The sequence below is a fragment of the Corvus brachyrhynchos genome, unplaced genomic scaffold (genome assembly GCF_000691975.1).
Source record: "Corvus brachyrhynchos isolate BGI_N302 unplaced genomic scaffold, ASM69197v1 scaffold136, whole genome shotgun sequence".
In the NCBI taxonomy this organism is placed as follows: Eukaryota; Metazoa; Chordata; class Aves; order Passeriformes; family Corvidae; genus Corvus; species Corvus brachyrhynchos.
The window spans coordinates 2,393,121-2,410,909 of record NW_008239080.1 but is presented as its reverse complement, the minus strand read 5'-3'; the positions used below and the strand labels follow the sequence as shown (position 1 = coordinate 2,410,909).

At 37.6% G+C, this 17,789-nt stretch overlaps 1 long non-coding RNA gene across 1 annotated transcript in view; it reads right to left on the bottom strand.

Moving 5' to 3' along the window:
* Positions 1-9,492: 9,492 nt before the first annotated feature.
* LOC108447932 overlaps positions 9,493-17,789 on the bottom strand; it is a 61,128-nt gene continuing 52,831 nt past the window's right edge. Inside the window, exon 3 of the long non-coding RNA XR_001863651.1 lies at positions 9,493-11,840. This is a non-coding gene — a long non-coding RNA (uncharacterized LOC108447932). The remainder of the gene's footprint in view (positions 11,841-17,789) is intronic.

The following is a 17,789-nucleotide window of genomic DNA, read 5'->3' as shown; positions in this document are numbered from 1 at the left end:
TGCTAGGATACTATGGCTACTATCATCAGGATAATGTGGTGGGAAATATATATATATATATATTATAAACAAGAAATCTTCATCAATGAGCACCACTATAAGCAACGTTATCAAACCTACATGGTATATTGAAGATTGAATAGAACATTCAATCTCATGCTGAAAAGACAAAGTGAAGTCAGTCTTCAAAGTGATGCCCATCAAAGACTGTCACAAGAAACAGCCACAATGCTTGTTAGCTGCTTGAATAGAAGAACACAGACACATGGCTCAGAAGTGAGCTGAGAACAGAAGCCAGAGAGACTAAAGAAGAAGAGTGAACAGATGTTGCTGCTGAGATGAGGGAAGTGTGTAGACATTTCATTCTGCTGGAATAAAAGACAACTAAAACCATAAGAACCAAAAATTACCATAAATGGATGCTGAATTAGTCTTTTGATTGGGAATGGCTAATTAGTTGAAATGATCAAAATAGAAGATCAAAGGAGTATATGGAAACTATACAGATCTGAAGTCAAATTAGGTTTATGTGTAAAATTATTATTCTTTTAAGACAGCACAAAATCTCCTCAACTAGGAGAGGCCATTAGATAGTCTTCAATACATTTTCATGTCAAAGAAAGTGTCCAAGGCTCTCCAGGCTGTTCAGGTATCTATGCTACCTATTTCAGTGCAGTTTTGCCTTTGAGAGTCTGGGCGTGCAGTCAGAGCAGAACAGTTCACAAAGAAAATCAGCTTGCATGACAAATTTCGTACTCTGCCTGAGGAAGAGTGCAAAGGTATTCTCTCCTAATTAAAATATGAATGCTGTCATCTGATAATCTTCCTTGTGAGAAATAACAAGCTTACTAATTAAATGTGCAATTTCTTGACATTTAAACAGGTCAATTCTTTTTTCCATGTGTCTGATCATTTATTTGAGGTGCTACTTTCAGGCATGTTTATTATACTAACCAAAATTAATCAGCAGCATAACAGACCCTTCTAAAACAGAAGGGTAAGTAATGTAGTTTTGTCCTTTTGCTCAACTGAAGTTGTTTTAATATAGAAAATAACTATAATTAAACAGAGGATAGAAATTTCATTTTTACTAAGTCCTCATCATCTTTCTGGGCTTCCCGTGTATGTCTTCTGATGTCTGTCTTTCATAAGGTCATGTCTTTATTCCATTTGGCTTTAATGAATAAAATGTTATTGCATAAAACTGAAAGAACATGGCAAGACAGTCCAACTTTAATTTAGTGATATCATTTCTGAAAAGGGTGCTATTGTAGATACATTGCTTGTTCTAGTATGGATAGAGTGGAAGACCGGTGAGTACAGACTTTTATTTTTAAGAGCTTATGTGACTTCCACAACTATAATAACTGAAAACAGATCTTGATGTTTAGCACAATAGTGAGGATATGATAAATCATAATTTAAGTGTAGGTTTCAACAAGTCTGTTGAAAATTAAATTTTCTTTTTCACAGAAAATTCAAATCTTCTTGAAATTTCATTTAGTCTGAATGGGATTGAAGAGTTCAAGGTTCCAAATATTCTGCAAATCAAAATTTTAAAAGCATTCTCTTTTGAAAAAAGCAAACCCAGTCCCTGTGAATTTACCAAGCTGTAAATCACAGAATCACAGTGTAAGCTGAGTTGGAAGAGACCCACAAGGATCAAGTCCAGCTCCTGGCCCTGAACAACACCATCCCCAAGAGCCACACCATGTGCCCGAGAGCATTGCCCAAACACTTCTTGAACTCTGTCAGGCTGGTGCTGTGACGACTTCCCTGGGGAGCCTATTCCAGTGCCCAGACACCCTCTGGGTGAAGAACCTTTTCCTAATATCCAAACAAAAGCTCCCCTGACACAGCTTCAGGACATTCCCTTGGTCCTGGCACTGGTCAGCACAGAGACCAGTGCCTGCCCCTCCTCTTCCCCTCACAAGGAAGTTGCAGACTGCAATGAGGTCTCCCCTCAGTCTTAATGAAATATAAACTCCTTATTTCATACAGTTATTTAGATGTATGGAAAAGTTGTATGAATTACAGGTTTAAATGTTTTGAAGTAGGGAATGGCCTTTCTCACCAGATATCTAAAGACAATCTGGCATTTATTACCATCTGCTTTGTTCTTCAGCAGTATGAACTTAATTTATGTGATCCTTCTGCTGAAAAAGAAAAATGTATGCCCTTCATTGCTTTGACTTTCATGGCTTGGATTTTTTTATGAGGTTTTTTTTTTCTGTAAGTGAGATGTCTGCCAGGGGTTGACCTGTTATCTTTAGCTGCAATTTATAAAGTTAAAATAGTCAACTGTTTGTTAGCGTACTGCAGGGACACAGAGTAGGCAACATTTATATTATGTAGCATTGCAGTTCTCAGACCAGGATGGTGATTGCAATTAGTGACTGTCTGAGTTCATATATGAGGTTATTAACTGAAGCAGTAAGAAACAGATATACTGCCTGCTTAGGATGGAAACGCAGGGCAATAACCTCATACGCTGCAGCAGTGGGAAATGGCAAAACATGTCAGAGCTCTCAGAAGTTATAATTTTCTGTGTGTAGCTAGGGTCAACAGTTGACTTTAGTATAATGAGGAATGAATTACTCAGAATAAAAGTAGTTTTTTATCTTGATTCTTGATCGTTCTTATTTTAATGTGTGATAAGAGACTGAACACTTTAGCACTTGTGATATATTTTATCTTTTTATCTTTTCTGTCTTAAACTAAACCCTAAGTATTCTGCTTTAAACCCTTAAATTTATCTTAAACTTTTAAGGTTTGGAAAGGTCTTAATTTTATAGGCTTTCTCCATAAAAAATTGGTCCAGAAAGATTTAATAACAGCCTAAAGCAGATACTCAAATTGGGCAGAACAAACCCAGTAGGTAAATGAGCATTGAATTGAACTAGGCTTTGGTAAGAATCCTGAATAGACAAATTCAATTGCCAAAACAACACTTCATGCCATTTCAGACTTCCTAAATTGGCTGAGATATCTGCACAAAAATGATATATATGCCACATGACAGAGGTAAAGACCTAATTTAGGTATCAACATTGAATTGAATCCTTCCCCTGTCTTTCTGATGGCTGAAGTTAAATGTTATAAAAATCTAGCTAAAAAAGACAATACAGTCGACTATACACAGCTCCCAATGCCACTTGCAATATCCTAGGGTCTCCAAGATATCTGCATCAGACTGTCAGGTATGCACAGGCCCTATACAAGACCAACTCAAATTTTGGGCCAGTAGCTGAAAAGCTCAAAAGAAATCTTCGACAAAGAAGTCTTAAACATAATTTTGAACCACCCTAAAGCACCTCAGATGACACTGTCTCTAAACTACCACATAAAAAACTACAAATATTGGTAGAAGGAGAAATTAAAACTGCTTGTTTATTATGTTGCAATTATTAAAATATTAAATTTACTCTGCTTGGTTTAAATAAGATGTAAGCCAGGAAGAACTGAAGAGTCGGGAAAGAATTATTTCTTCTTGGATACCATGTGCAGTTTCAAATTTCCCTTTTGGACCTATTTATTTTAGAATCAGGATTTATTGAAATCTCAGCTTTGATAGATTACCAGTGTTCCCTATGTTATACACAGAAAATCATGACAAGGCTTTGTGTTTCCTTACTTGAAAATTCATCTCTTTCAAAATCCATAAGGGGCTAAGTATGTCGCTAATCTATATATATATCAATTCACTTTCCTTTATATCTAGAAAATCTTATTTGTACAGGGTAAAAAAAAATAATGATTTATGTATAACTGAGAGTTTTATTCTACATTCTTGGTCACTCATTCTAGTATTTAATTTAATTTGTTAAGGATAAATAGTCTTATCCAAAACTTCTCATCACACAAGAAAAATTACCAGAAAAGGAAGAGGCATAGAACCTGGTTGAAATATGTGGGTTATTATTAGCTAAGAAGACATGGACTTAAAGCTGCTAATATGCTATGGAAGGCACAGGAGTGCATTCTTCCTGGACTTTGCTGGCCACACTACTGCTATGGTGAACAGTCAGTTGACAGGTAATGAAGAGAAATGTGGTCTTTAAGATAACTATGATTCAGCACATTGACTATTTGAAAAATAAATTGGATACAGAACTGACATGCGTGTAATATACATTGGTCATTTGCTGGAGTATATAAAGGAACTGTATTAAAACCTAAGATAAAAATAAAAATAGTGTCAAAATTAGAGATAGATTCTATATGCATAGAACACAGAATAGTTTGAGTTGGTAATCAAGTCCATTTTTATCACTAAGATCCATTTTTTAATCATGATTTGTAATTGTCAAATGTTTGGGATTGGGAACAATTAATTTTTTAGGATTAATTTTGAGCCAGGTATTGGTAATAAATAATTAGCTTTTGTGAAAATTAAAAATACACAAACTACATAAATGTACCTGCCTAAGTGCATTGTTTTTACTTATAAGTGATGGTCTTTTTTTCACCCTGCGACACTTCTTACTTTCTCTGCAGATCAGCCAGGGCATAGTAACAGTGAAAGCTCCTTTCAGTCACAACAGTAATACAAAACTTGCTGACACCTCTGGACCATGCTACCTTGTGTGGAAGAGAACATCCAGAGATGCATGAAACAGACACACTGCACACAAATCCTTCTAGGAAGTTAGCTCAAACTCTTCAGTGATGAAGTGACATTCATCTGTGGCACCTCAAAAAAAGGGATTCAAATACCTTATTCCCAGAAAAACAGCTACTGTTCCTGTTTATTTCTCATTGAATAAAACAATGGAAAAGTAACTGAAAGTAATTTAACAGTGTGAACAAGATCACGCTCCACTGAGCTACCAGCCATCAGGTAATGCCAGTCATTGCTTACTAAACAATACCCCAATTTAAATCAGTCACAATCACCAGAATACTGATATGCAAAAAATATTAGTTATTTGCTAGTTGGGTCGTTTGTGCACTAGAAAGGATGACAGGAACTGAGTAATGTAAATGAAAGTGTACACAGCTGCAGTGATTCCCATCTCCCACATGAAAAGCAGTCAGGGAGTGCTGTGCCCGGACTATGATTCCACTAACAGATATCTATTTTTTATGAGACTAAGCCCCTTCTCCATTTACTCATTATTGTCAGTATTCTAACATTGCTGATACTCACATGCTCTGCTATACATTAAACAAGATCCTAGAGCAGTGTTTAGAGGGAGCATCCAACATACAAAAACCCACTGTACATGTGGATAATTCCTGAGCTCTCTATCTGGAGGGTTGGAAGGTGCTGGGGCAGGGGGATTCCTTCCCTCAAAGGAATCCATGGGTGCACAGTACTTCCTTCAGTGGGCTGCAGAGCTCATCTTGGTGCTAGCCTTGCTACTGCTGTTGCTGCTGCACTGAGAAAAGGGGGAAGCATGACTCAGAGAGATTTTGCCTAGTTACAAAATTCAGTGGAGGATGGACCCCCATGCACCCCACAGTCAGAGCTGCCCCTCTATGCAGCAGTTCTCTAAGTGTGTATGCATGAACACATAGGTTTGTACGGGCTGGGAAACTGTTCAAAACTGTAAAACACCTTTATGAGGTCTGATGCAATATGCAGATTTGCCAATGGATAAAAGATTTAAAAATAAAACATGTTTGGCAAGTTCCAGTTCCGGCTTGCCAACTTGGAAAGGAGAAGAGTGATCAGGGTAAAGTAATTAAACATTTTTAGCCTCCCTTTTCCATTTTATTGTCTTCATTTTATTGCTCAGTGTTAAGCTAGCCTAAATACTGCTTAAAAGCATGAGCTCTGAGGTCCTCCCCTCCTTGCACTCACACTCAGAGTTCTCAGCCACAGTCTCTAGTCACCATTTGTGAGTAATCACAGACTGGCACAACTACCATTAAACACAACAGAGCACAAATCTGGTTAGCAGAAAAGACTGTACTTTACAGCCTTTAGCTCAGCAATAAGATGTTTTTGAGATTCCTCCTTGTACAGTGCATTGTAATGGGTTGTGTGATTAACAAGCACCACTGCCAGTGGAGTCAGACACCAGAGCAAAACATTTCCCTGCTCTTGCCAAGCAACAGATTTAAGGCCCAATTCAGTTTGAGTACAGCCAGTTTCCTTGCTACAGAAGCTGGCCATGATTTTTACTGAAATAAGCCCTTTGCTTCTAGAATGCAGATGAGAATTCAAGACAACCTAATTAATAACATCAATGATTTTTTTTTCCCATTGCTGTTTGCTTCTACTTGACATGATTTAATGTCAGATAGCTCTGAGCATCAGAGCTTTATTAGATGTATAGCTACAGCAAAGGATTCTTCATCCATCCCAGGAATAGTGTACCTTCTGCTAGATTACTTTTTTTTTTTAAATTCTAGAAATGTAAATCCCTTCTTCCAAGATCACGCTCCTTTCCTATTAAGCTACTACTTTCTCAAATATTCACTTTGGCTTCCCAGCATAATAATAAAATCACTTCTTAGCCTCTACGAAATATTTTTATAGTCAGTTTGTTTGGGCATCATTAGCCTGGCACAAAAATACTCTGCAAGCAAAATATGGGTAACTCACAGGTACAAAGCAATTATTTATTGGCCAGTGTACATAAAAGACAGGTGGTATTTAGTGAACTATGAAGTTAAGCACAGGTGCGCTCACACTCCAGTACAGCAGCTGGAAAGCCTTCACCAGACAGGCAGCTGTTTCTGAGGAGTGAGGGGTTGGTGGCCACAGCTCCCAAGAGCCACCATGGGGGCAGAGATGCCCCTCCCTTTTACTCCATCACCACTGATGGATCAAGCCCAACCTGGCAGTTCCTGACTGATCCTGACTAGACCAGCCTTCAGCTACCTTCTCTTTGTTTCTTTTCCTTAAGGTGTTAGCATTTCATGTTGATGTTTTCTCTGCTGAGTCCTCGGTCTCCTAGCAATCACATATCAGCAGTCCTACCGCTCTCTGTAATTTTTTACTTTTCTTATCCCTGTACAGACGCTCTCACAGCTCTGGCTCAGCAGTCTGAGTCAAGGTTACACAGCTGGAGTATATCAAAGCTGGACCCCCTACTCAAGCAGCTAAACCCCCAGCAGTGGGGGGCTACAGAGAGAGGGTTACAGTGTGCCATGGCATCATATGTGATTCTTTCTTGGACACTATTTTATTCCACTCACACTTCATTCCTGATTAGTTCCCTGATCCTTCTGACTCCAGTTCCTGTTTTTCTCCCCTAATATGGAGTTCTGAAAGAACAACTATAACTACTAGCTTCCTTCAATTATTCTTTAGTTTTGTAACACTTTCTATCCAGAGTTATCTCCAACTGTTGTGTGTTGGCTGTCCGGTATCAATTTGTAAACTAATATTCATAGAAACAATGCTGGACACAAGTTTCTTACTGTGGGTTTACAATACTCTGTCAGTAGGGAAATGATATAATTCTGAACTTCTTTCCCTGTGAGTGAGCAGAATTTTAGCCAAAGAAATATGTTTTCTTCTCCTTTAATCCTCTTCACAGCAAAACTCGAGAGGAACATCCAGAAAGGACACCATATGCTTGAGAATATGCCATCATATATTTTGTGAGCCCTGTAGTTGCTGCTGCCCTTTAGCCATTAAAACTGAAAACAGCAGTGTTTCTAGGTAGCCAGATCATGTTTATCACAGTACATAAATCCTGTGTGTCCAAACTGATCATGAAGTGCAGCAGTCATTTCTCTGGGGCTTCCTGAAACCTTCAGCAAGTCATCAAATTCCTCTTTCCTGGGAAGGGAAGAGAAAAAAAAAACCCAAAATAATTTAAACTCAAATGATATATTTACTTACATGATAAATGGGGATCTGTGCTTGAATCTAGTTGCAGGATAACTTCCAAACTGTGTTGTGTAGTCAGCCAAGATATAACATATATTCAGACAGGGTAATATTGATCTGAAGTGGTACACGGTGAATCCAGAAAATTGTGGCTCGCTTCCAGCATTTCAAACATACAACTATGTAGGAAAAATACAACTTATATTCAGATGCTTAATTTGAGTCTAAAAATTTTCTGGACAGAAAGGATATCAAAATCAACCAACTGATTTACTATTCTACCTCAATTTCACAATATTGTCTCTGTGCAGTCTTTTTACAGCATGCAAAAAGAGCAGAAATTATATATACGATGGAAACATTAAACTGAATTTATGCCAAAAATGAATGCATAGTGCATAAACATCAATCCTGGTCTGACTGTTTTGCTCATCTAAGCAGAACAAAGCAGTCAGTAACACCTTTCAGAAACAATATCCATCGAGTAATATAGCACACAGCTATCCCTGGGGTCTAATCTGAAGGTAATCTCCACCTGATTTAAGACACAAAATCCACATTTTTGCATCCTTTACTTTGGACCCATCCTAGAATGATCCACAATCTGCTCTTCAAAGTCCTTTTAGGACTGGGCCTTCTTTCTCTGTCCCCACTTGCTCTAATCACAAGAAGAGGGGAAAGAAATGAAAGTTTGTAGAAGGCTAGAAATGATGGACCAAGAAATTGCAGAATCACCATCGCTGGATTTTCTACAGTTACAAATTTCAGTGTATGGACGAATTTCATATACAGCAGGAAGGGCCAATAGACACCACTATGTTGTATTTGGACATTCCACACACTGCTGAATTTGAGGTACAGCCACCTGTTGGGGACTAGATTAAGGTGGGTTTTTGTACCCAAGATCAGCAATTCTAGGCTTAAACATAAATTTATGATTAAACCTAAAATTCAATATAGATGTAACTAGACCCACACAGGTAAGTATAGTCTTGTGTTGGGGAAGAATTTTTTCTTCTGCAGTATATTCATTTAAACAACCTACTATTTTCTCCCCAAATTACTTGTCAATATCATCCAAATTTCCCACATAATTTTAGGTGGAGAAAATGAGAAGTTAGAACATTCTAGAGGATATTATGCTCTTTTGTTATTCTGTGAGCAGTGCATACCTTGAATAGTAGCAAATAATTTCAGTTTCGTTTTCCAACTGAGGGAGTCTGAAACCACAGCTCATACTAGTTATATGAATTCCGTAAATAACAACTGATTGCTCAGTCATTGATCAGTGCAGAAAGATGAACCACAAGTTCCTACCTCTGCATTAAATGTGCTCACAAGAAAACTTTTTACCATTATATGGCTTCTCAGGCATTGAAGTAAAAATTTGAAAAATACCTAAACATTTTTGAGGTAGATGATAAATATTAACTTATAGCTCAGAATTTTGAAAATTCACCTTGAGTTCCAAGTTGCATTAAATAGTTAATTGTTTCAGATATGCAGAGGAAGCAAGTTCTTGTTTAGAGCTGCTCACTAAAAGTTAAGAGATTAAAGAAGCAGTTCTGCATCATTTTGTTCTGCACATTATTTGTGTGTATTAATGGCAGTGTGAGTGCCAACTCCAGTAATAATTTCAAATACTAATTTCATAATTTCAAAACAAAACATGAAAAATACTCATACTTAATTTTGTTCATAAATAAGAGTTTGAAATTTTATTGTTAGAATTCCAACAGAAATAAGAGAATTCTTTTTAACATATATTCTGCCAAAATATTCCATACGTGCATGTATTCTAGGCTAATATATGACAATGAAAGAAATCAAAGTTTGAACAGTACTGGTTTATTATTTCATTGCTGTGTGAAGAGCTGATTAAATTGAACTGTTGTGTACCATGACATTTTGCCTGCATAATGCAATAACCACTTTATGGAAAATAAGTTGAGAATCTCATTACTTGACCAAGATTTATGATGGAACTTGTAAATGTATTTGCTTTCAATAAATCTGACAGAGATTGACCACCATCCTTGTTAACATTTTGATAGACATCCTCTTTTAATGGCACCTAATTACAAAACAGCCAGTGCAATATGCTACTAAGATCAAAATTCAGTCTAGAAATAGTAATAACTGCCAGATTTAACTCATACATTTCTTTTATGGAGATCAGAAATAGCCCTTCTCTTTTCTGACATGCATATTAGAAAAGCTACTCAAAAAAGATCTGAACATTTTCTGAGAAATGATAAAATCCATCTCATCGGTCTTTCTGAAGTATTCCTAAAGCATCTGCTTCCATTATGCCAGTGTGAAGAGCTCCCCTGCCTGTCTCCAAAGGAAATCATATCCTTTCTACTACTGGGTGATGCAGATTGGTGTGGTCTGCAAGTGAGCCATTCCTGAAACAGGCAAGAGTAAGTTCAGGTGATATATTACCTGCTATGTAAGATATTGCATTCATTATATATTCTGGAGATCAACCCATTTTACTTCATTTCCTCCAAATCCTTTTCCTCATTTTGTTTCAAAGTATGAAGTTGTTGTTGGAGCATACCCTCATTTCTCTTTGTGGTTATTCTCTCTGTTTTGGGGATTGGTGCGTAAAGATCAAAGCCATGAAATTGCCTTCAGCATTTAAATTTTTTCCTAGAAAATTCGCAGTTTTATCAATACTGAGGATGCAGACATAGACAAAATTCCAAACTGGTAAACCAGATAATACATGTTGCATTATAAATTTGTTTTGGCAAGTGCCCAATAAAGCAGTGTTAAGAGAAAGTGAAACACATTTCAGGGTTGTACAAAAGTTTTTTAAAAAACAGCCTTTAAAATGCACTTCAGTGGTACATGTTTAAAATCCCTTATGCATCAGTTCACAGGGGAAACAGATCAGTTCAGTAACTGACAAGTGTTTCTGCAAGGGGAAGTTTAATTCAGATGTTTCAATTTCTTTATCCAAATGCTACAGTCATGTCTACCATGACTCACATAGACTGAGTGATTCAGGAGTCATGTAGGTGAATACAGAAGTAATAAAGTATGAGAAGTTTTAAAATGAAAAAAAATATAGAAATAAACAGAGTCATTTTTGACTGAACAACTTATTATGAAATTTATTTAAAAAAAGCCAACCTTCTAAATCTTCTACTGTTTAGGGGCTGTTTCTACATGAGTCTGAAATTCATCATCCATGCCATAAATTTCTACTGGACTGTCTTATATTTTTATCTTAGTTAAACTATCCTATCCCATGAACAGACATTTTTATGCAAGTTTAAATCTGGTTTCATAAGGACAGATACAGATTTGTAACTAAGCCATGATTAATCATGTATCTAATTACACTGCATAGCCTTGTACATGGATGAAGCCTCAGTGTTTTGGGGACTTTGTTCTCATCCCTCATAAGTTACTTTTCTGTCTCCTTCCTGACATTTGTTTTCCACAGTCTCAGGTTCCGAAAAAAAAAAATTTATTATTTTGAGGTGGGTTGACCTTGGCTAGTTGCCAGGCACCTACCAAGCTACTCTATCACTCTTTCTCTTTAAGGGACAGAGGGACAATGAAGAACCCATGGACTGAGATAAGAGAGATCACTTACCAATTGTCACAGGGAAAACAGACTGGACTTGGGAAAATAAATTTAATTTGTTGCCAAGCAGAATCGATTAGTAAGAAATAAGAATAAATTTTTAAAAAACATCTCCCCCCACCCTTCCTTTCTTCCCAGGCTCAATTTTACTTCCAACTCTGTCACTTGCTGCACCTCAAGTGGTGCAGCAGGATGGGGAAAATGGTCAGTTGCCATCAGTTCATAACACTCCATCTCTGCTGCTCCTTCCTCCTCACACTCTTCCCTTGCTCCATCCTAAGGGCTCACCCATTGGGGACAGTCCTCCATGAACTTCTCCAACATAAGTCCTCCCCACAGGCTGACTGGTCCAGCGTGGGTCCTTCTGTGGAGTGCTGTCCTTCCTCACAGGGTCACAGGTCTGACAGCAAACTTGCTCCTGTATGGTGTTCTCTCCACGGGCTGCAGTTCCTGTCAAGAGTTCAAGCATAGGGCCTTCATGAGCCACAGCTCCTTTTAAGGGATATTCACCTGCGCTGATGTGGGGTTGTCTGCAGGTGGCAGGTGGCTATTTGCACCACAGTGGAAATCCACGGGATGAAAGGAAAAACATCACTGCACCCTCTCCGCATGCTGTACGAGAATCTCTGGTTGTATGCCTGGACTACCTCCTCCTCCTCTTTTTGCACTGACTTTGGGGCCTACAGAGTTGTTTCTCTTACATATTCTTGCTCCTCTATCACATCTTCTAATGTGCAGCATTTTCTCCCTTTCTTAAATATGCTACTGCAGAGGTGCTCCTGATGTTTCTGATGGGCTCAGCTTTACCCAGTGGTGGGTCTGTCTTGGAGGCAGCTGGATCTCATTCTGGCATAAGGGCAGCTCCTGATGTCTCCTCACAAAGGCTGCTCACACAGCCCCCAGCTACCCAAACTTTGCCACACGGATCCAATTTGTTTTTTAGGTTTGTTTCACCTTACATAATAAGGCTGTAGATGGAAAAAAACCCCCAAACATTTAGAAATGTCTAAAATATTCATTGATGGCAATACAGACAGTGCCATTTTTTCATGCAGTCTGAATACTAGTAAAAATGTAATTTAATTTCATCCTTTGCTGCAAAAAGTCACACTTAGTTCATTACTTAAAGTTGATCTGTTTGCAACTCAAACTTACCAGCTTTTTCATTAGTCACTGTACTTAACCACACTGAACTATTCACTGTGACTTCTGACAGCAACCAAAGTTCTCAGATTCCTCTGCAAACATGAAGAACACTTCCCATCCTGAGGGATCTGAAGCTCTGCTGTAGCTGCCCTCCATACTGTGGATGAGATTCATCTCACTTAACTTCAGCTGACTAGTCTAGTCCTGGACAGAGACAGGGGATTTCAGGCAGGGGTTTATCTTTCTTAGATGCCATGGGCTTTAGATACCTCTCCTTATTTTATGAAATAGTCTAGGAGAATAAAATTACTAAGATTAAATCCATACTGTGGATGGGGAGAAGCATTCCTCAGTGGTGAATACTAGCAAATCAGTGGTCCATAAAACAAATTAATTTAAATCTCTCAAAAAATATAATATTACAAATGTATAGAACTTCATATGTTATCACAACAGACTTCACATCAATGTCCTATGGTGAAAGCAGAAATATTTTTAGCACTTTAGGAATAAGGTATAATTTGCAAGTAGCAGCCTACTTACAGTGTAAGAGGGCTACACAGTATTGCAGCACATACATACAGCATACAGTCTGTGAACTACACAGGGACAGGGCTGCCCAGAAACACCAATGGAGTTACTGTTGACTATAAAAAAATGGGCTCGTTCAGTCAACATTTTTACACGGTAGAAGGTTAAATATAAACCAGTAGAACTGCAGGTCTGTAGAACCCTGGATCTCTACTATGCATTTTTCAGATGTGCTAGACCTAATGTCAGCATGGATCTACTGTGTGTTTGATCACTAAAACCCCTTAAGAGTATTAGACATAATTCCACAATTCATCTGGTCTGTGCTGGAGTTTAATGTAAAGCCTGTTATGTTCAAAACATCCATCTTCTTGCAGTGCTTTGCACATTAGGATGACTAATTTTAAAGTTAGCACTTCCATCTAACATTCAGTATAAGTAAGAAAGTTGAAGTATGAAAGTGCACAGGTCATTTACAAAGTGTTCATACTAGAATATATTAACTGCTAAGAAAGACAGAAACCTACTTTCTGACACTTTACCCTTATTATGTCCACAAACACTACAAATATTTCCTTGTTATTCTACTTTTATCATTTAGGTGAAAGGTTAAAGACTAAAATCAACAAAACTATTTTGATAGCTAAATGAGCAGAAGTTCTGTGCTAAAGGGCTATATCTTGCAGACGAGACTGTGCCCACAAATATCTAAATGAGCAGAAGTTCTGTGCTAAAGGGCTATTCATATTTAAATATCTTGCAGACGAGACTGTGCCCACAAATACAACAGAAAACAATTTCCCTGGTTCCCTGCAGCTTAGAGTTGCTTTCAAAAAATGCAATTTTTATTCCTCCTTCCAGATAATCCATCTGTCTACTGAGAGGGGTATTAACTATCACAAGACAGTTCCATTCTCCTTAGCCCTCATTATCATTTCCCATCTTCTTCTTTGTAGAATGAAACCAGCTAAAACAGTTCACAGAGCAAAATACTGTGGAGGCAAACTGCTTCTAATGCTTTTAATTGTTGCTCCCCATGCTTGACACCTTGCTGTGACAGCCAGCATGGTAGGTGCTCCTGAAGCTGCCTGATGGGGTGTCTCTGCAGGGCTTGAACCCTTCCAGTATAGAATCAGCTCCACATGCATCTCTCACAAGTTATTGATGAGAACAGTAGACTTTTCAAACATGGAGCATCCTCTTCTTTTCAAGAAAACAACAGAAAACTGAGGACTTTTTAGCCGAGACACCTTCAGTACCCCAGGAGAGGCTGTAATATCAGGGTAGTCATCCAGCACTCATAGTATGGAAAGGTGTTCTTGAAAGTTCTAGCAAAAAAAGAGAAAGTGATCAGTGCCCAAATGCTCATGTGTCCATTTTTAATGGTTTTCCCAGAATTTTTTTTTTTCATTTATGTAAAAGGAATTTAAATTAACTTGTTTTTCATTCAACTAATCTTCAGTAAAAAAAAAGTGACCACGACAATTTTGAAAATACTTTGAAAGTAAGTTAACACTGGAATTCCTCGGTCTATTTAAACTTGTCATCTTCAATTGTTCATAGTGACAGATTTCCTAATGCTCACCAGGCACTCACGCATTTTATGTTTGTTGGAGTGTGCATCTTGTAATGTTCACAGCTTCACTGATTCAATCATTCCTATTTTTGCTACTGATTCGGAAAGACTCACAGTATGAGGGAGAACAACAGGAGTGAATTGGTGATGCTGATTTCATCCAAGCATTTTTTCAGGATTCATAAATATACAGAAAGCTTAATCTCACAATTTTCTTGAAAGTGATTTAATTTTCATCATTCTCTTGTCTTGTAGAAGATTTTGTTTTATTATTGTAGAGCATTGATTCAAAAAGAAAAAAAGAGAAAAAGAAATAAAAATAATACAACAGCCTCTAAGCTCTAGATAAGCATCTGTTCAAGCTGTTCAACTTTGTCTAAACAGTTCCATACCTATATTTTGCAGACACTTCAAAGACAGCCTTTGCCCTGCCCATTCAGTGAATACATAATCGCTCCTATGAAGCAAAACAATTTCATCCAAAAAACGCGAGCTTTCAAACAGCATGAGAACTAAGTAACCATTGAGAGTGACTAACCCAAATTTCCAGTCCAAAGTTTTTCAGTCCTTTTCAGTTTGTTTACCTGCATAAATTTCCCAAAGGAGACGTGGATCCTTTCAGAAATGTCACCTCTGTAGACTTCTGCAGCATATGCAAAGTTGGCTTTTTATTTGCTGTTTTGAAAACCACGGGGGTCTACAGAGCAAAGGCTGAAAATCACTGTTCTGGTCTAAATCAGGCATAGCAGAGGTGTGAATATACACTTCCCCATTTACACTCAAGGACCTTCCTCATCAAATGTCCACAAAGGAGATGGTTTATGAGGACAAGATTGTGAATCAAATGCTGGATGGGCTGGGAAGAAACTGTGGTTTATGCACCAAACAGTAGGCAAGCTCCTTGCACTTTTATTTTCTTAAAATTTCCAAAGGTTGTAATTTCATATGATTCATGATAGGAAAATTTTAACACGTTGATAGAATCCTATTTTTCATTCAGATCTAGTTATGACCTTGTCACACAATTTGATTTGGTGAGAACTTAGAAACCCTGAGATCTCCACGGACAAGAAATGCATGGGCCACATTGTGGTCACAATGTAATTTAAAATATTTCTGGAATTTCTTAGAACTCTCCTCTATTTAAAAAAAAAAATTATTTATTTATTCTACTTACAGAATTTGGGTGTTGGGGAAAAGGGACAGAAATACAGATTAGGTTAGGAACTGCATCCAAAATGGAGACTTCTAAAAACAATGCAACTAAGTAAAGACATCCAAGCCTCATCAGGACATTCTATCAGTGCATTATTCAGGTCCTGACTTTAAATTAAACCAAATTGAGACTTTTACACTTAAGATGGTATTTCGCCTATCCTTCTTTCAGCTGAAAGCATCCAACGTCTTTCTTTACTGCACAATGCACATAGATATATGGGCCATATTTTGGAATGAAGCTATGAAGAAAATATTTTGATGCTATTAACACGAATCTGAAAGGAGACTATGGTGACAGACTATGGTGGCTGTATTACCTATCTAGAGGGCTCTCTGAAGTCTTTATTCTTCACCATTGCACATTAAGGTCCTTTCAGAATTCAGGTGAAATATAAGATTACAGAGCTATCTAGCATGCACCCACAAATCATGGAAGGTATTTTTATTTAAGTGCCTAACACAAGAGCAAGTTTCTTTCGTACACATGAAACAGCACTAACACAGCTTCTACCTAATTGTACAAAACTCAACAGAAATAAATCTGATCAAGTGTTCACATAGCTCAAAACCCCAAATATGCTCACAGTACTAGAACAATAAGTCAACAAAAAAATAATTAATGCTACTAATGTACAATGGAAGGTCAAATGATCATAGTTCAATACCTGTAAAATGCAGTGTAAATATACATAACAAATTATTAATTTTCAAATTCAAACCAATACACTGTGTTCTCTTATTTAAGAAAGTTTAAGTGAAAGGGCAAAAATATATCTTAAATGAAACTATGGTGTTTAAAAAGTGAGCTTAGTATTTCCAGGAAGCTAAAACAACATATATTCCACATTCTTTTAGGCATAAATCATTAGGAGAGTTAAATGTAAAACAGCCTTTAAGGGAGCAGGACTCAGTCAAGGAGTTAAACAAAAAGAGGCAAGTAGCTTGCAAACAGGAGAGCAGTTAAAAGTAAAGATTCATCAGGGATCTTACCTAATGAAGACAGAAAAGACCTTGGAGAACCTGGAGTAGCTGCTATTCGAGGTTTTCAAGGACAGGCTAGTTAGTGTCAGCATTTGTCAACAACAACTGAGGTACAAATTATTCCGCTATCTGTATGAAATTTGCATTAGTTTATCTCCCACACCCCATTCCAGACCTATTTTTCTAGGAATGCATGAATTTGGATTGAAAAATGACCTAAGAGTCTTCCTGTCATGACAAATGCCTAAAACTGTGTTTTTTCTGCATCTGTTCCTGCACCGAACAAAGTATTGGAGTGCTTGATGTCTCACCGAGCAGATCACAAGAGAAAAGGTAGGAAACCAGTTGCAGTTCTCTGATTCCAGACCACCACCAATGTATGAGATAGGACTGAGTTTCTAGATTCAAGTTATGGGTTGACCTTGAGAGAGTATGCAAAGGTAGCATCACAGGTCAGAAAGTTCCTCCTCTCTGGTGGTCCTTGCATAAGATACTGCCCCTGGTATTCTCTGTCCCTGGCAGAGTGAGGGAAGATGTAGGAGAAGTAAGCACATTATCCTCTATTTGGATCTTTCCTATGAATGAAGATAAACTCGTTCTATTTCTTAATGTTTATTTTAATTTATATTTACTTTAGAGCTACTTCCCCATTTCTAGCCCCATTTTCCCCAGGTGTTTGAATATTTATGAAGCTATATAAATAAGAATATATGGAGATTGAACATTCCTTTATACAAATGGAGTGGTGGGACTGACAAAATATTTGTACTTTTTGGTGACTGATGTTGAAAAGTGAAAATATAATTTTCCCAGAGGGCCAATGTGGCTCCTGAAAAACCTGCCAGTTTTATACTTTACATTTGAGGGAAAAAAAGCAAAAGGAAGGAAGGGAGGAAGGGAGGGAGGGAGGAAAGAAGGAAGGAAGGAAGGAAGGAAGGACGGAAGGA